Source organism: Dermacentor variabilis, chromosome 1 (genome assembly GCF_050947875.1).
Source record: "Dermacentor variabilis isolate Ectoservices chromosome 1, ASM5094787v1, whole genome shotgun sequence".
NCBI classification, from domain to species: domain Eukaryota; kingdom Metazoa; phylum Arthropoda; class Arachnida; order Ixodida; family Ixodidae; genus Dermacentor; species Dermacentor variabilis.
The window spans coordinates 85,185,699-85,205,614 of record NC_134568.1 but is presented as its reverse complement, the minus strand read 5'-3'; the positions used below and the strand labels follow the sequence as shown (position 1 = coordinate 85,205,614).

Genomic DNA, 19,916 nt, shown 5'->3' with positions numbered 1-19,916 from the left:
CTTAACGCCAATTAGCAACATGAAAAAGAAAGCTCTCGTCTTGGAGGCCAAGGAAGCTTTCATTAACCAGCCGCCATCTTGGTTTACACCGCTTCCTTTTTTCTTTCTTTCCTAGCTCCGCTAAGAGGGTAGAGAAGCAGGTGGCGCGCTGTTATGGCTTCTTCTGGCTGAAATAGAATGAGAGAACTCATCTGGCCGTTCACCTTCGAATGTCATTAGTAGGCAGCATTAAGCTTCCTCCGAAGAATATTAAGGCGTAACCGTTCTTGACTGAGGAAACCGTAGTTATCCATGTCCTTACCTCAAGACAGGCATTTTCTTAGGCGATAAGGGCCCTTATCATGGTGACAACTTGTTTGTCGTTGTCTTGGTTGCTGCCAGAAGGTGCAGCTACACGCTACGAGCACTACTGACCGCCATACACACTCTGGCGGCTCGAGGCGCACTTCAAGTACTGGATGCCCTGAATCCGGCACTGTCCGGTCTTGCGAAGCACCATGGGTGCTCCTCTACATTCGTTCCTTAAAGAGGTCAAGGAAACGTCTATCTTCCAATGGAATGTCAGAGGCATTAAATCGCGTATTTCGGACTTTCGTCCGTTTGTTTTTAAGAACAAATTTCGAATAATCGTCATTTGTGAACCAAACGTTGAGAGCGCCATCCGCCTATCAGGATATGAAGCTTTCAGGTCTGCCACCTGTAGCGACCGCAGCAAAGTCATCGTTTATACCAGATGCGATTTCACATATGTTTTACACCCAGTGGCACCTGATGACGACAATCAGTACGTGTGTTTGACTATAAAATGCAAGAACGTCGCACTCACGCTCATAGGTGCCTACATTTCGCCTTCGAGTCGATTTGACAACGCAATACTAGGTGCAATTTTAACAGCGACACCTGGACCATGGGTTATTACCGGCGACTTCAATGCGCATCATCCGCTATGGGGAAGCTTAAAGATGGACTGTCGAGGAAGACGTGTACTATCCTTCGCGTCGGACCATGAGCTCTGCTGCCTAAATGATGGCAGTCCCACTTTTTTGCGGGGATTGACATACAGCAGCTGCCTGGACTTGACTTTTGTTTCAAGATGCCTCAGTGCCAGTGTGAAATAGTTCACGGACAACGAAACGCATGGTAGTGACCACGTTCCAACATATGTTAAAATCGACGGCATACGCAAGTCACACTATACTACAGTTCTTCATCACATCGACTGGCCTAAATACACGTTGCTCATGGAGAAGAATTGCCAAAAGATCCAGGACTGTTTGCCTGGCAACATCGAGAAGCTAATTAACGCCGCTGCTCAAGAAGCCACGAGATCTTTTAGGCCTATTCCTAAATTTTCTGAATTCGAAGCAAAATTGGAGCGGCTTCGAGCAATCCGCCGTCGCGCGGAAATAAGGTACAGGCGCACCAAGTCCATCTACAACCTAAGGGAGGCGAGACGCATACAGAAGAAAATCCAGCGTCGGATCAACTCCCTGCAGTCTCTAAGATGGAAAACCTTCTGTGATACCCTTGATCCGCATAAACCCCTGTCACATATATGGAGAACAGTGCGTGGTCTTCGAACATCACCGCAACAACGCCACCCCTTCAAATGCCTGGCTCTCTACCAAGGTCGCAGAGAGATCGACGTAGCGGAGGACTTCTGTTTCAAGGTTGCTGGTCTACAGCCATCGTTCGCTACACGTGATCCCCGTGATGTTCCAATCTCGCGGGATTCTCGTATGGACAATCTGTTTTCCATCGAGGAGTTGCAGGCGGCGTTGGCAGCGTGCAGACGTTCCTCATCGCCTGGGCCTGACGGGGTGACATACGCAGCTCTTGGAAACCTCGGTCAAACAGCCCGGCATGCACTTCTAGACGTGTACAATAATTCATGGCGTGAAGGAGAAGTTCCTGCTGCATGGAAGTCCAGCCGCCTTGTGCCTTTGCTCAAACCAGGTAAATCACCCCTAGACGGGGCGTCTTATCGTCCCATTGCTCTGGCCAGTTGTCTAGGAAAGCTGATGGAGAGGATGGTGCTGACGCGTCTAGAGTGGTATCTAGAACGCTACAAGTTATATCCTGACGCTATGGCAGGTTTTCGACGCGGACGCTCTTCTATAGACAACGTCATAGATCTTGTCTTGTCTGTTCAGCACGAAAAAAGCCTCAGGAGACTGTCAGCGGCGATGTTCCTGGATGTTAAAGGCGCATATGACAACGTAACCCATCAAGCCATCCTGGACGCCTTGAGCGATGTCGGCCTAGGCGGCCTTGTTTTTCGGTGGATATCCAGCTTCTTGAAGGACAGTTCATTCTTTGTGCAAACAGAGGACGGTGCGTCATCACAACGCAACACCTACCATGGCGTACCACAAGGCGGAGTCTTGAGCCCAACTCTATTTAACCTGGAGCTCCTCGACCTGGTTCATACCCTTCCGGAATCCGCCCATGTGTCGATCTATGCAGACGATATATACATTTGATCATCAGGAGCGACGCGTCCTCAGGTGTGCGCCAGACTTCAAAAAGCGGCCACACTAACATCAGGTTATCTTCGACCACGAGGTCTGGAGCTGTCCTGCCAGAAGTGCTCTATAGTCGCTTTCAAGCGTAAAGCAATGAAACCGTACGTTATCAGAATTAATGGACAGCCAATTGCCTACGAGAAGACGCACCGCTTTCTAGGAGTGATAATAGATCGAGACCTTTCCTGGAGTCCTCATATCTCCTACCTAAAAAGGAAATTAGTCATGATAAACCACGTGCTCAGATTTCTTGCAGGAAAGTCATGGGGTGCGTCTGTGACTGCGATGTTCCAACTCTATAACGCACTGTTCCTCGGTCTCCTGCGCTATAGCTTACCTGTACTGGGTGGGACTGGCAAGACCAACCTCCGTGCCCTCCAATCTGTACAAGCTCAAGCTCTGCGAATTTGCCTTGGTCTTCCCGGATGTGCGTCCACGGCAGCAACAATATCCATCGCACATGACCACCCCATCAACACGTATCTTCAAGTCGACACTTTAAGGATGCATATCAGGCACTTCGCCCGACTTCCATCGCATCATCTCGCCTCCCTTCCTGCCGCTCGACCTCGTTCAGCGTTTAGCAAGATTATTGCCGCCAACCATGGAACTTTACCGTCAAACTTCACGCCTGCAGCACGACCATCTCAACCGCTGTGGTGCCTCCATCCACTCCAGGCTCTTCTTGTTATTCCCTGTATCAAAAAGAAAACAGAGATGTCAACTTTCGCCCTCAAGCAAACCGTGCTTTCAGTGCTACATGAAAAGCACAGAGGACGCATCCACGTTTACACAGATGGTTCTGTCTCCTCTAATAGTTCAGCTGGAGCAGTGGTGATTCCCGCAGAGTGTGTCACCCTCAAGTTCAAGGCATCTCACATTACATCATCGACGACTGCAGAACTCGCAGCTATCCGTGCTGCTCTGGAGTTTATTGTTCACAAATCATCACATTCATGGTCCATCTTATGTGACTCAAAGGCAGCTCTTCAGTGTCTGATGTCCCCTTTCAACCATGGACCAAATGAGCAACTAGTCGCAGACGTCCGACTACTCCACCATCACGCAATCAACAAGGGACACAACATCATCTACCAGTGGATACCGGGTCACTGCGGAATTTCAGGAAATGACAGTGCGGATGACGCTGCCCGGTCGGCTCATGATGGTGCCCAGATTATACCCATACCGCTGTCAAGAATAGATGCAGCCACAAGTCTTCGCTACCTCGCCCGCGAGCTTACACAGAATCTGTGGAACACCAGTGAATTCACGAACGCACGTCTCCACAGATTGAATCCACGTCTGCAACTCCGCCTACCACCAGGGTTGCCACGAGCGGAAGCAACACTTCTGTGCCGCCTGTGGCTCGGCGTGGCATTCACGAACTCCTTTCATTCCGCATTGGAATGGCCGACAGCCCTACTTGTGACACCTGCGGCTGCGAGGAAACGAACTTTGTGACTGTCCCCGTTACAAAGTGCGAAGAAAAGTGCTCGTGACCGCTCTCGCAAAACTGGACAATCGCCCCTTTACAGAGGAAAAAGCTCTAGGACATTGGTCCAGACGGGCTTCGGCACTCAAGGCCTTAAGGGCTCTGTTGAAGTTTTTAAGGACATGCGAATTGTGCGACCGCCTTTGAACGTTGTAGCGCGTAGTTTCTCGTTACTGTGTGAATTTTCCTTTTTTCCATTTTTTCCTCTTCTTCTTTTTTCTCCTTTTATTCCCTTTACCCATTTCCCCGGCACAGGGTAGCCAGCCGGTACTTACACTGGCTAACCTCCCTGTCTTTCCTCTCTTTTGTCTCCTCCTCCTCCTTCTTAGTCGATTTTTTCTGGCAACGTTCACGCTGCGTGGTGATTTTTTTCCGGCGTTTACTGAAAGCCCGCGAAATGTGAATTAAAGCCACGTGACTGCGCTCCTGCGCTACCGTATTGCAGCGCTCTCAACCGCGCTTCGTGCGAAAGAACCGTGCGTGCGCACCGTGGTGAAGTGATCGGCCGCGGCTCTAGGCATCGGCTTCACAGTTCGTCAGCGTCTTTGATGGTGGCATACGGAAAGGAAACACCGTCGTCCCTGATAAGCGATAGGCTCGACGCACGGTTTAGCGCGCTGCAATACGATAGCGCACGAGCGCAGTCGCGTGACTTTATTTCATATTTCGCGGGCTTTCTTTAAACGCCGGAAAAGATCACCACGCAGCACAAAAAATTCGCTTCGAAAAGTAATGAGCTGCCCTTTGAGTGATCATAAATTGTTTCTTTCCTCATTTCGTTTTTTCCTCATAAGTAGTTACTCATGGCAGGATTTTTTTTCATTGCTGCCACCCATGAGATTATTTCAGCCTCTCTTACTTTCCAAGCTTGACGTTCTTTGTTGCTGTGTTGCTCACCCTAAAGGCCGCATACTTGCTGGTAAGCTTCCTAGTTCTTTTCCTCCACTGTCAATCATTTTTTTTCCTTTACAAATACCTCAACACTCTCCCAGCCCATTTACTTTTTTCCATATTCCCCAGTCGTTCTTCATACTCAATATTACTGTGAGCTTCCCTCACTTCAAAACTTGCCCAGCCCATATCACCCTGCGCAGCTTCGTTTGTAGTCTTCTCGTGAGCGCCCAATGCGAGGCGTCCCACTGACCCTTGGCTGCCATCAAGTCCTGGTTGTACCCCTGATTTCAAGCAAACAACCGCATTTCAAGAAGTAAGTCCTGGAGGTCCCTCCCCAGTCTTTGACTATGGGACCTCCTAGAGTTGTGTAGAAAATTTCAATCGCATCAATAAACTGAAACTGAAATTATTACACCTTTCCACATACCCAGGAACACCTCGTACCTATTGTATCCCTATAGCGCTCTGTGCTTCGTTATGGCTGAATTTCTCTTTCCATTTACCGTTATTGTTTTTTCTCTATCTCCCCCTTGCTCTCGCTTTCTCTTTTTATCCGCCTTAATCCTTCCCCCCGTGCAGGGTTGCCTACCGGAACTACTCTGGTTAACCTCCCTGCAATTCTATGCATAATTTTCTCTCTCTCTCCTTTGTTTCCATATATCTGCTGCCTTCGTTTATCCATATGCCAAGATATTTATATTCTTTTACGCGAGGAATTTCCTGGCCCTGTATTGCCACTGTCTGTTCACTATATCCTAAGGAGCGCCACATGACGGCAAACCATATGTTGTTGGTTTCATACAGTTGCGGTTACCCACTTATCTTCTTTTAATCCTTGATTCAAGTTACGTGAAAACGCCTGTATAATGCAAGATTTGCCTGGCAAACATCGGCCGAGGCGTGCCGTATCGCTATATCTCATCATTCAAACTTCGTCACGGAGCGTTTCCGTCTGGCGTAGCAGCGGGGCGCGCTCGGTTTCCATATTGTCCCCATTGAGCGTTGAAATTCAATGATGGATATTGTCACGTGGTAGTTACGGTGAAGCAAGCAAAACGCTGAATGGCGAAACTAGTGTTTTATTGGGCGAACTTGTGCCCACAAGCAAGTTACGCTCAAAGGAGAGCAATAGCGGCGAACACAATCGGCGGTCGTCGAAATCTGATCAGCGGGTCAAGCGCGTCGGCTTTTATACATCAGTCGTCGAATGTTCCAGAGTAATCGCTGGGACCCGCGTGTTTTTCACAAAGTTCTACATTATTCGCGTCGCGCATACATGCAATCAGATTACACAAGGTTCGGTCCCAGACAGCGGATGGAACCATCGATAACATTCCAGAAACTTCCTAGACATGCAGGCGCGTCCTGCGCTGTGCGATAACATTTGTTAGGCGGTGAAACGTGGTCGTCCGATAAATAAGTACACCTGTCAATATGTAGCATAGCCACGGCACGCGGGCTGAAGCAGTTTCGAGGCGCACACTGCTCGAACAGAAAAAATTTTTATTTTGGGGCATGCGACTGCTTTTATCTCCGAAGTAGGAAAGGAATTGGGAGCTGGGAGAAGGAAAGGTACTGCGCATACGCAGAACTCTGGTATGGCGCCGGCACAAGGCTGCCCTCTCCTCAAAAAGTTAGGCAGCGACACTTACGTGTGAGAACGCGAAATCATTGTAGTCGCTTTGGGAAAATGTTTTCGCTTAGGTATTCATCCGCATGTCGTCGTGCACGTTGTAAACGTACACGGCGTTCCTTTTTGTGTTCCATTGCTTCGTCTTCAGCGGCGTGCTTCCGTGAGCGACCACGCTAACGAGAATCTTTTTACTGAGCCAGAAGGATAGCTAATGCAATGCTAATGCCGCTAGGTAATAATATTTGGGGTTTTACGTGCCAAAACTACTTTCTGATTATGAGGCACGTCGTAGTGGAGGACTCCCGAAATTTTGACCACCTGGGGTTCTTTAACGTGCACCTAAATCTAAGCACACGGGTGTTTTCGCCCCCATCGAAATGCGGCCGCCGTGGCCGGGATTCGATCCCGCGACCTCGTGCTCAGCAGCCCAACACCATAGCCACTGAGCAACCACGGCGGGTACCGCAAGGTACGCATGCTGCACTATTGTTCCTATAAGGTGACCCAGTAGCGTCTTTGTGTCAACTGTCTAACTGGGCGATACAAGTGTGCCATAGTATAACTGGATTTGTGTTTTTATTGGCATCAGTGACTTTCACCGCATAGTTGCCAGAGCACGAAGGCCGTGTGGTGGCATTCTCAGCATCAAAGACAATTCGTATTCAAAGTTTGTGAAAAGCAGCATGCGCTACTTCTTTCATCTTGATTTATGCCATCGACGGTTAATGTAACAAATGTAAAGCAACATTTTAAATTTCAACATCAAAATGTCGCATTGTATCTATGATAAATTGCGCATTAAGGGATTACAGCACAGAGCAAAACCAGTTAAAACCAAGTGTGAACCGTCGTCTCAGCAATTCACACACAAAAGGACCTTTTCATTGTGATAGCAATTATATGGACGCTCCAGGCGCGTTTTTGCCGTCGCCGTCACCATGATGTTCCGTATTAAGTCCAAGGAAGCCATGGCGGCCGCATTTCGATGGGGGCGAAATGCGAAAACACCCGTGGAATTAGATTTAGGTGCACGTTAAAGATCCCCAGGTGGTCGAGATTTCCGGAGTCCTCTACTACGGCGTGCCTCATAATCAGAAAGTGGTTTTGGCACGTAAAACCCCCTAATTTAAATGTTTTTTTTTAAGTCCAAGGACGATAACACGGTCGCCGCGCAGCGAGTGAAAGCACGCGAGAGGAACGGCTCAATCTTGTGCGCGCGAGGAGGAGAGCAAACGCGCCGTCTTCCGTCGCGCGAAAGGCCGTGGGGGGTCGGAGGGAGGGAGGCGGCGCGGCGTTGGGTTCCGGCAGCAACTGCGTATTTCGCGACCGGTCGCAAGGCGAACTGACGATCGCGGCTCAAGCTCGCGCGTAAGATGGCGGAAAGTGGCGAGGCAGCGCGGGACGGAGGGGGAACGGCTTCGATTCCCCCATCAACTGCGATCTTTGCGCGGCGGCACGCGGTCGCGTGCGCCGTGTCTTGAAAGCGATCTACAGACAGCTCACACCTTTGCGCGTGCTGTCTTCTCGCCGCTGTTTGCGTTGAAGCGATGGACGGCACGAAGGTTACTTCACTCGCTGCTGCTGCCGCGCTTTCTCGCGCCAGCGTTTTGACAACGAGTATCTGCGGTCATCGACTGTGTTGTGTTCATTTTTGCCTGTGCGCCATGGCACCATGCTTGTTAATTCAGTTAGTAAGCGAACGTTTGCGAGTTTATATGGCCGATAAAACTACCATCCTTACTTCGTACAATTTCGCCTTTCGGGCGAAACTGTGTCTTTTTCTTTAATGTGGTCACAAGGAACTCGAGAGTAAATCGTGACTGGCCAAGGCTGAAGGATATCAAAACTGGGCAACTATACAATGTGGTGAATTTCATCATGAGACCCACATTTTATGCTAACGTTGCTCTTCTCTTTCTCTCTTTCTCCCTCTCTTTACGCAGCTTTTCACAGCCACATCAGTGCCAGCTTACGGAGACGTACTCACCCTACAAGTAGCCACAATCTCGAGCTCACACAACTGGCTTGCTTGTGAACGGTGAGGTATGCACAGCACAATTTGTCCGTTGGAACGCCTACCCTGCTTAGGTGTTCAGATACTACTGAAAATCTGGAAGCAAACCGCAACACAATATGATTGGACAGAAATGACAAAAAGCTGGTCATATCGTGTAGTCGCTACAGCTCATCTGAGTAGTTTAGTTTTGTTTAGCTTGATTTTAATTTTATCGTGGTTCTTGTTTGGGTATCCCAGCTCCCGGCATTGCTCTTAAAAGTCGAATTGCGCGAACTCACCAACTCATCCTATAGTCGGATACAACTTTAGAAAAAAGGGGAGGCCCCGCCCAGATGACCGAAGCGCGACAGCTGATTGCCTCCGCGACTAAAATAGTCCCACTCGAAAAATCGTGCTCCTGAAACGCGTAATTCTTGGTATAAATAAAGACTTTTGTACTTTGATGACTGGTTTAGTAGAGCTCTCATGTGCTACAGCACATGCCGGATAGCGACTGAAATATAACCCCAGGCCTATTACGGCGCTGCCCGTCATCTGCTCTTTAGCTTCATTGCAAGTCACAAAAGTAGAAAGAGCAAGCTCTCCAAGGCTTTTGCGCTTGTTCACATGTACACGGTGTATCTGCTACTCGTTTGCAAGCCTAAAATAGATCAGTTGCTATTGAAAAAGTACTTATATAAAACAATGCATTTATCGCAACCATTACAAACCTGGGGCGAGAATACGGTCGAGGCAGGAAGGTACAAAAATGCTTCATTCATCGTTTTAAATAAATACTTTAGGTTTTAAATAGTATAAAATTTATATTTTTTGGTTTTGTGTTTTCGCAATTGCACAGAACGCATTCTACAGCTTGCGCGCGCAGTGAGCATTGGTGGACAGAAATCAATCGACCGTGCTACACAACGCTCGCACACCGTCGCTCGACGCTCGGCTATCTCACTGCTGACAATGATCGTTCACGCTAAGTTGACGGCGACAAATCTTTGCGTTGAAGGCTTCTTCTGTAAATATTTTCTGTTGAGACGCTCGTAGGTTTGATTCATGCATGCACACTTTTATGATTTCTCCTGAGAATGGTTTTGCTCCATCACTTCACCCCGTACGTCGAAAAACGCAGCGACAGAGTACACGAACACACCCGCCGCTAACAGTAGGCACCGGTCTTTGGAAAACTTTTCTCGTCGTAACTTCACTCGGGAGCGAAATAAAACAACATGGAACAAACACGCAGGATGTGTTTTCGTAGCGGTCGCCGCGGGATCCTGTTTTCAGGCAAAGCGTAGCGCAGCGCCAGCGATGCTCGCTGCAATGTTCCTTCGCCGGATCACGGCTCAAAATAAACGCATGTGGCACAAATGCCGCATCGTAAGCTCGCAGTAATATTTCCGACATGATAGACCATCACAAACAGTTCTGGAATTCACTCTGACGAGGGGCTGAAGCACACAGCTGACGCGACCTCGCCCAGTTCGAAGCGCGGGCAGCCATCTCCGTCGGCGGAGTCACCGGCCGTCCGGCTCATGACGTTAGTCCAGAGTGCGCGCCCATTGGTGGGTGCTCGTGTGTCTCCGCTTCGGAGGAGTAAACGCCCCCTTTTTTCTAAAGTTGTATCCGACTATAGTTTTATTTTTATTAAGTTACGCTAAAGTAACCACGATGCAACTTCTGCTGAACCTTTAAAATGCATTTGTTCTGGCGAGTTGACAACTGTGTGCAGTTTACCGCCGTGACTAATTCGAAAATCTTCTGTAACAGCAGGGTTATGGCAAGTCTTAGCTACCTATCGAGCCCGTGTGAAAAGGTGTGAGCGGTAAATATCGCTTTTGAAGATGGTGGAAGGCAAGAGGGAGAAAAAAAAAAGATCTCAGTGTTGTTTCATATAGTAGTGCAATCTTCGCAGTCGTGATCTCTTACGTCGGGCTTCGCATCAGCGGGAAGATCGGGGTGCCTTAGTGGCCCTTAAGTGTACCTTACGATTCTGAGGATCCAGGAGAATTCTGATATATCTACTGGCGCAGCTCAACAACTCAGTTTGTTCTATTTTTATCAACTGTACCGCAACGACACGCATATCTACATCGATGTCTCGGTTACTTTCACTGGCTCAGCCGGTGCTATAGTAGTCCCGTCAAAGTGATTGACTATCCGAGTGCCGACTTCACATGCAACTTGGTAGGCTTTCTACAAGACCGATGAGTACACGGTTAAAGAATGCAGGACTCGGAACACATCTGTGGAGCACCATGGCGACCCGCCGTGGTTGCTTAGTGGCTATGGTGTTGGGCTGCTAAGCACGAGGTCACGGGATCGTATCCCAGTCACGGCGGCCGCATTTCGATGGGGCGAAATGCGAAAACACCCGTGGTACTTAGATTTAGGTGCAGGTCAAAGAAGTCCAGGTGGTCGAAATTTCTGAATCCCACACTACGGCGTGCCTTAAAATCAGAAAGTGGTATTGGCACGTAAAATCCCATAATTTAATTATTTTTGTAGTACCATGGCGCGGGGAGTGTTGATAGGTCGGGCCGCCTTGAGTGCGCACAAAGGAAATAAAACTCACATGTAATATTAAGCTGCGGACCTAGAGACACACTCGACCACCAAAGACAACCGAGTCAAAAGTATCAAGTATGGCATTATGAACAGCATTGTCGCATGATCCTTTTACTTCAAGGAACATAGCGACGGATAGCCTTCTACCGAATGTTTTTGTTGCTGAACGTAAGTAATCAAATCGACGGTATTGTGAACGGAGCAAGGGAAAAGTCGATAACCGGTGATGGCGTTTGGGTAAGCTATAGAGTAATAGGAATAAACTTTGTAGCACTCCAGATACCAGTCCACTGTGGCGAGTATCATTCGTTTCATCACATTCCCTACGCAGCCAGTGCATTTGGGCGGAATGGCCTGAGCTCAAGAAGAGACTTTTTTGCTGTGACGAGTAGTGTCAGGTAGTTGGTCTTCCATTTTTACGGAACGTTGCTATCCTGTTAGGATAGGAATCAACAAGCATATGTACACACAATTGGGAAAAACCTCAATGCCTCATTTTTTTTTCTGTGAAATGCAGAGTATGCCATAAACGGTGCCTATTTGACAGCGTCCCACTCGGCTCTTTGTCAATAATTAGGAAAATAACAAAAGCGTTCTACCTGATAACAATACATAGTTTACAGTAAACAGTGTACTCCTGTCACCTATATGAAAGAAACACAGCCTTTAAAGGTGAATTTTGAAGAGAGTCACGAAAAAACACCTCGCGCTTCGACGGGAGCACAGGAACCTCGTACTCCACCACCAACGAAGCACAAAGCATTCGCACAGTGCGGTGAAGGCCGTCAATAGAGATCAGCCCCGTGAACTAACCTGGCCAAAAACGTTTCTAGAGAAATTTTGAAATGACGGAGAAAGCAATCTCCTCAGACGAGACATCGAAGAAATGCGGTGAGTACTAACAAGGCGAGAAATACACGCTTGAGCGACACATAATGGCGAGACATGCGAAGGAAACCTTACGTCCCAGAATCTGCATTTATGCTTCTGTGTGTGTATTTTATTCTCGCCAGTTTCATAGGGCAGTGTAGGCTGACACTTCGCAGTGGGAAACTTCGAGAGACCACATGAGCAGCGAAATACAAAATAATGTCGCTATCTTGGGATCACATTAAGAAACAGAAGTTTCTCAGAGCAGCATACACGTAGTCACATTGATGCACCTGGTGGCTAGCACCGGCGTATAGGTGCTTCTGACCGATTCTTCATTCTGGGAAAATCAATCCTCCATTATGGAGGAACACCGCGGTGGCAGTAGATGGTGTGAGGGGGTCCGCACCGTGTTGGCGGTAGTTCTGTGCGTGGTTGGGATTTCATTTTCTCTTTTATTGCAGCAAACAGCACAAAAAAGTATACTGATGCTCGTGGGATGTAGACCAAAAGCCACAAAAGACTTAAGGGAGGCCTACACCCATATCGAAGAGCAGAGAGGCAGCAGGGCGCACAACATGTTCGGTTCGCGTTACAACCTGCACCTGACGAAAAAAAAAAAGGTACTTTGCAATAAGTATAGAAAAGTTGACACGGATATGAGCAAAAGTAAACAGAAAAAAAGAAGGAAAAGAAAAAAGGGTTGAATTTAATAACTACGTGAGGAATTATGTGTTATTACTATTAAAAAGCTTTGGTTGCGCTTGACAACACGTGCGTTATCATTTTTACCAGTGTTTCTCCTTTAAAAAAAGTATAAACACTGTAATTCTCTAATTACCTAGCCTGCGCGCGTTATACACAGTACCAAGCCGTAAAATTCGTGTCAAGCCTCAAAATCGTGCCAAGCCTTAAAAATCCACGTGTTCATTACGAGAATGCAACAAACTTAGTATTGTTCACTGTCCTCTTGAGCAACTCATGCCATTTTTTTTTACTCTGAGCTTAGGTAATTCATTAAAATAATCAATTACCAGCTTTTAAAGCATTGCTTTAAAGGGAAGCTGAAACGGTTTTCAATTTCCATGAATTGCTGGGATTGGGAAGAACAGACCTAATAATTTACGGTTCCGAAATTTTTTTCTTCGTTTTGTTAATATAAGAGGCGGAAATCGCTTTCTAAATCACCCCCGCGGACACGCCCCCATCGCTTCCCGGAGCGCCGGGTGAGGTGGTTGCCAGAGGAGAGAACCGTCGAGAGTGACGTCACGCGCGGGGACCGAGCTGCCGGAACGGCGTGCTGGCATGTGCTGGCATGCGTCTTACCGTCCTGCGCTTTACTGAACGACGCTACGAGAGATTTGCCGCCGCCGCCGCCGCCGCTCACGTTTGTTTTCTTTTGCGATTTTCGTAAACTGTTCTTTCCTTCGGTGCTGCGTGAGTGCCTACAGCCAAGGGCGCCCAACATGCCCTCGTTCTGTGCAGCATTCGGCTGCGCGAACACAGGCGGGCGAGACGATGTGGTGTTTCACAGGTTCCCGAAGGACAAGAAGCTTGCAGCGCAGTGCGGTGAGGAGAGATAAGTTCGTGCCGACGAAATCAACTGTGCTGTGCTCGGACCATTTCCGCGATAGCCGGATAGCCTTACGACAAATGCGGAAACGCGGTGTTGCTAGCGTTGCTATACTCCGTTTCATACATCAGGTGCAACGCTGTGGAGGCTTGAGATACTTCTTGCAGTGGCTGCGTTCGCACTTAGAAAAAGTTCGGTGTTTCTTGACCCGATTTTTGAGAAAATTTTTCATATATAAGCTCAGTTCTGAATGAAAAAAAAGAATTTACCCATAGAAACAATACGGCTGCTAACACGTTCTTTTAAATCAATTTTCTTTTCGGCATTTTTTAATTGCAGCCCGTCGCGGCAGCTTCACATGCATGCTCGTGCGAGCAAACGCCGCTGGCACGCTGCGAAGCATAGACGGAAACGCGCGCAGTAATAAATTTTGGTGACCGGACTTCGTGCGTAGCTTCCACAGCGTTGCACCTGAGGTATGAAATGGAGTATAGGCTTGCCTAGTGACATTCGACGTACGCTTGCAGTTATCGTGTTTACCACACGGCGGTGCTAAAACTGCCTAATATCATTATGTCAACACTAGCATGGAGCACGCATACCGATTCTTGATTGAGCGACAATCGCAAAGTCGTCGAATCATAGTGTGAATATTGCGCATATAATACCTCTGGCCATCTCTGGATGTGTATGATAAGCAACTTCCATGACTGTACCTCGCAGCACTGCATGTGCGCGCTTTGAAAAGCGGCACTTATGTTCGCGATCGTGTATCAACACTCAAAAAACCACGGGACTTTAGACAAGCAGCGGCAAGGTGCTTGACATCGCGGAATTGCACCCGTGTTTACAATCTAATGAGAAGTTAGTGCTTCGGCATTCTTCCAGCAGCAAGTTCCCAGTGACACATTAGCGCATTTTTTCTCCCGTCATTGGAACGTGCAGCTACATGAAAAAAAAAACATACGTACCAGCTAAGATTTCCAACGCGCGAGAAGGTGCACACATCGCTCTCGCTTTTGGCACACTCAACATCGTCGTTGCCGCCGTTGCCACCGTTGCCGCAATCGTTTTCCGTATCGGCTGTCGGTTCGAACATGTAAGTACGGCGAAAATACAAGCTGTTCGAGACAGCGAGAACGTTCCATAATGCTTACAACCCAGCTAAGAAGCCAGAACAGAACAGCGTGCTACGCTCTGAAACGGCGGCGCCGACCGGCGACTGCCGAGAGTGACGTCACAGCGGCCCCGACCAATCACGGGCAACAGCGGCGTTCGCGCGATACCCTGAGGCGCTGGTGCGCGTTTTCATCAAAAAACAGCCGCTTGCGCTTGTTTCCGCCCTTTTTGAAGCAGATATTCGTGTTCAGGGGACTCAAAACTGTAGAATGTCGTAGAGAACTCATTTTTTTTTGGAAAAGTGTTTAAGCTTCCCTTTAAACACAAAATATTCAATGGAGAAGTTGTTAGCGTATTGGCAAAGATAAAATATTTTCCGTGATTGTAGCTGCTGTGGTTTCATTTTTCCGGGCTGCAAGGAAAGTGCCCAAGATTTTTTTAAATACCACGGGAGAAGGGACTTGCGTGCAGCAAAATTAGTGCCCTTTTAAATTATGGGGTTTTACGTGCCAAAACCACTTTCTGATTATGAGGCACGCCGTAGTGGAGGACTCCGGAAATTTCGACCACCTGGGGTTCTTTAACGTGCACCTAAATCTAAGTACGCGGGTGATTTCGCATTTCGTCTCCGTCGAAATGCGGCCGCCGTGGCCGGGAATAAGCGCCCTCAAGCCCGCCAAAAACGAACGGTCGATGCTGCACGCACACCGAAGGTACGAATAGGGCTCAAGCAAAACGTGATAGGTGATGGCCTAGCCTCCAATACATCACCATCCACCGCTAAAACCTCCTCGCCCTTTATGCTGTCTGTAAGTAGCAAGAAAGCTGACAGTGCTTCAAAAATTATCATGCGTTATTTATGGCAAAGCCCATGGTTCCCTTTCATTCATTGGTTTGACAGATATCTCAGCAAAAGTGGAAGCCAGGACCACTACATTCGATCCGCATCTGTTGCTCAAGGCCTGTCATGTCTTCAGTTTGCGTGCAACATGGAACATTCGCTCCTAGCATGTTCGAGGGCACTAACGCCGCAGTACGTAAGCGACTAGTCACGTGGTACATTTAAAGCGCTGCTCTTAGTCGCCCGTTCCTGCGGCGAGTGTCGGCGTCGGCCCTCGGCGACCTCGTAACCGAGCGAACGAACACAGCGAAGGATGAAAAGCGCGAACACGCAGCGCGGATGAAAGACGGCGATAGCGAAGAGCGCGCGAGGAGGAAAGCGGAGGAGGAGCGCGCACCGGAACTATACGCGTAGTGCGCGCCGATGGACGCGCCACTGGTGGCGGCCTTGCGCAGAACACACGGGAGAGGACCCAGGCGCGCGCCGTAGTATTGTTGTGTCGTTGACGGCGCTTCGTCTTATTCACGTTTTCAGAGCAAAATAGGCTACACACTTCGCATGTGTGGGGTGGCAAAGCTTCAAGGAATGTCGAAGAATTGTTACACGGTGGGGTGCTCAAATACCGGCGAAAACGTGCCGGTGATACGGTTCTAATCATTCCCCGCAAAGCTTCATCAGCGGGAGCAACAGTAGCAAGAATGGATCGTCGCTTCGGCGAGAAATTTCTTGTTCTCATCCTTTCTTTTGTCTCGTCGGTGTTTTTTTTTTTTACTCGATCATAGTTAGACTCGTAAGCGACGAAGTTCGTCTGCAGTGCAGACGGCATTTCGCTCAAGTTCGGAATGTCGTTTGCCGCTTATATTGTTTTCCGCTTCTTTACCGCGTTGCGCTAGCTAGGCAGCACGACTGCACGAGCGCATTGTGTTGTATGTTAAAGCTACTGAAGTTTGCAAGAACTGAAATTGTCAGTTTTATGTGGCCCGGTAAATCCTCGCACCAGCTGTCGCGCACTTCATGTCTTTACATCTACTTTATGCGTGGCTTCGCACGTGCTTTATGCATAACTCTCGTTGATTCTTTTGAGCTGCGAGGTTTTCACCCTGCTTCGTTTGTAAAGGGTATAAATCACGCTGTGTCTTATCGGAATGATACCAAGGAAGTGCTTCTTTAACAGCTTTATTCTTTTCGCCCGAGGGCATCTTAGATATCGTGTGTTTTTTTTTAAATGTGTTTATAAGATAGGTAGTTCAGGGCGAGAATTGCTAATAGTTGCTGCATATGGTATTTTTGTTCCATTTCTCGCTGAAAAGTTCGCGTGGCGTTCGGGAAGTCATCACACCTCGATGCTGCCTGAGCAGACATAACACGTCGAGCGATTTGTTTGTTTCACGACGTAGTCCTTCTTGCATGTGAATTTTGTACTCAACTGAATTCTTTCTTATTATGCTTACGCTGCAGAGGACTAGACCCCGCCTTGCCGCCAGCGCTCATCTACTTTGACTGGCGCTGTTCTGCCTTTAATTATATCATGTAGTACCTCTCTCTAGTAATATAAAAAAGTATTGAAAAGTTAGCTAGAATTTAGCTTTGTAGGTTTCCAAGCAGCTCCCTTGGGGATCTTAAAATTGCAAACACTGCAGCGGTAACGGCAGTCCATCGGCGTGTGCAGCAGAATTGCATCGGCGGTGCAGCACTAAGACGCGCTTTTATTAACCCGTGCGTTTAGTGACTTCGTTGACTAGTGTAGCGTTTCCATCAATAAATTCGCAATTACTCTTCTTGAGGCGACTTCGACTGCACTTATTCGGCGATGTCACATGTATTCATCGGCAGAAAAATCATAACGGCATATACAGACATCGCATCGTGCGCATTTGTTTGATATAAGTCTGCACTAACGACGGGTGGTAATTATTGAGATACAGAAGCAGCATTACGGCAAGGTAGAATTAAAAAAACGATCGAGAGATCGCATTACTCAACAAAATTTATCGGCTAGTTAACATGAGTTCCACTTCATGTAAATGGGGTTCACGGCGTTTGGCTGCGGGACGCACCTGGCACGTATGTGGATCATGTTGCCCCAAACACCGGTAACATCGTGTTCATACCCGCTCCCACCGCGGTCAGCGTCTTCCCTACAACTGTCACCGCAGAAGCAGCAGCCTGGCACCCGAGCAAAGGAGAAATCGCAGCCGCGAACTTCAGCCGTCCTTGCTGCAAAGCGTTGTCGTCTGCTACTGCTCCTGCGCGTACTGTTGGAAGCGCCCGCTAGGTGGCTATCAGTGGCGTCTCTATAGGCGGAGGAGCAGGATATGGCGAAAGGGTGATACGAAAAGCTAAAGGCCGCGCAAGACGGGCTTTGCGGTGACGATTGCTACGAGATGGCGCCAGAGCAGCGCGCGTCGTCTGGCCATCGCTGATGCCACCAATACCATATATGGAAAGAAAGCGCTGCATGAGCGGAGGTCTGTCTGCGCCGCCTGTTTTGAATCTCGCCCACGCGTCACCCGCGCTGCCTCTCGTGATGTTCCGATTAGCGAGGTAGTCGCGCTACACTTCGTTAGATTTCCAGCGTGCTGCACACGACAGATTGTCCGCGCCAGCCAAAATATCGCGAAATCAAAACACTTATACAGCTGCGCTCAAATTTCGCATTAGGGAGTCTCGTAATCGTCGTTGATTTCTTTCAAATCTGGCGCACTGTTTTCACAGCCCGGAAAAATTAAAATCACAGCAGCTCATCACGGAAAGAAATTATTTGGGTGTTTGTCAATAGACCCTACCACTTCTTCATTGAAGATTTTGCGTTTAAAGGAATGCTTAAGAAGTTGGCAAATGATTATTGTTAATTACGCAAGCTCATCGAAAAAAATACGCTGAGTTGCTTTAAGATGACTGTGAACAATACTGAGTTGGTTGCATTCTCGTAACGCGCACGTGGATGTGGTAAAGCTTCGCCAGAGAAACAAACTGTATACTCCTTCCTGTTGTTAAATTCACCAGCTATGAGATAAAGGGGTCATTGTGTCAAAGGAAGGAAGGAAGGAAAAAGTGGAGAAGGAAAGGCAGGGAGGTTAACCAATTTAGCTTAACCGGTTTGCTACCCTACACATGGGAGAGGGATGGGGGCGATGAAAGATGGGGAAGGGGAAGAGAGAGAGCACACAGCACAGCACACACACATCGTCCGTTAGAGTCCATCAATCTGGCATGGTACGTGATATCACTGTCACAGCCGCTTGTCCAATCCCGTCTCTTTCAAAAACCGAAGTAGCCCCCTCGTCGCCTTCACCTGCGATGTCTTCTGTCGGCGGCATGTGAAAATCGTGTCGAGGGACAATGTTCTAGTGTCAAGGTGCGCTAGAACGGATGCCAGGGACTGTCGCTGAACATTATATTCAGGACAGTCGCACAGAATGTGTTCCAGCGTCTCCTCGCAAAGACAGGCATTGCAGAGAGCGTTGTCGGCCATTCCAATGCGAAATGAGTACGATTTCGTGAAAGCCACCCCTAGCCATAAGCGATAAAGCAGAGTCGCCTCTCTTCGGCGGAATCCAGTTGGCATATAAAGATGCATCAAAGAGGGCAGGTGGTATTGACGATTGCTCTGGTTGGTCTGGCTGTTTGGTGTGCACCATAGAGAGAACGTGATCTTCTGTGCAAGCACTCGAAGTCTGCTAGCTGCGTCGGATCGTGAAAGCGGTATGGCCTCTTCTTGTGCGTCTTCAAGAGCTGCCCGAGCGGCATTATCGGCGTCTTCGTTTCCAGTGACGCCGCAGCGACTTGGCAGCCACTGAAACGTCACGTGGTGTCCTTTCTCCTGTGATGTATGGAGTAGGCATCTAATATCGAATACGAGCTGTTCGAATGGCCCGCGACGCAGAGCTGATAGTACAGATTGTAGGGCTGCCTTTGAGTCGCTGAAGATTGACCATTGTCGAGGTGGCACCCGATTGACGAAACAAAGTGCAGCACGAAGAGCAGCTAGTTCAGCAGATGTCGATGTTGTAGGGTGGTCAGTCCTAAAGCTGATGGTAATAGCTTTTGCTGGGACAACAACAGCACCGGACGAACACTGGATGTTTGTGGAACCATCAGTATAAATGTGTTCACTGTCCGCGTACCTCTCGTGCAGAAGAAGCAGAGACAGTTGTTTCAGCACAGGCGACGACAGTTCAGACTTTTTCCCGATTCCTCGGTCAATAATTACGCCCACCCGCCGTGGTTGCTCAGTGGCTATGGTGTTGGGCTGCTGAGCACGAGGTCGCGGGTTCGAATCCCGGCCACGGCGGCCTCATTTCGATGGGGGCGAAATGCGAAAACACCCGTGTGCTTAGATTTAGGTGCACGTTAAAGAATCCCAGGTGGTCAAAATTTTCGGAGTCCTCCA

The 19,916-nt window shown here is 48.5% G+C and overlaps 1 protein-coding gene across 1 annotated transcript in view; it reads left to right on the top strand.

Annotated features, from left to right (window-relative positions):
- Positions 1–8,496: 8,496 nt before the first annotated feature.
- LOC142578037 (RYamide receptor-like) overlaps positions 8,497–19,916 on the top strand; it is a 58,594-nt gene continuing 47,174 nt past the window's right edge. The window contains exon 1 of the mRNA XM_075687489.1: positions 8,497–8,590. The gene's annotated coding sequence lies outside the window, so the exon portion shown is untranslated. The remainder of the gene's footprint in view (positions 8,591–19,916) is intronic.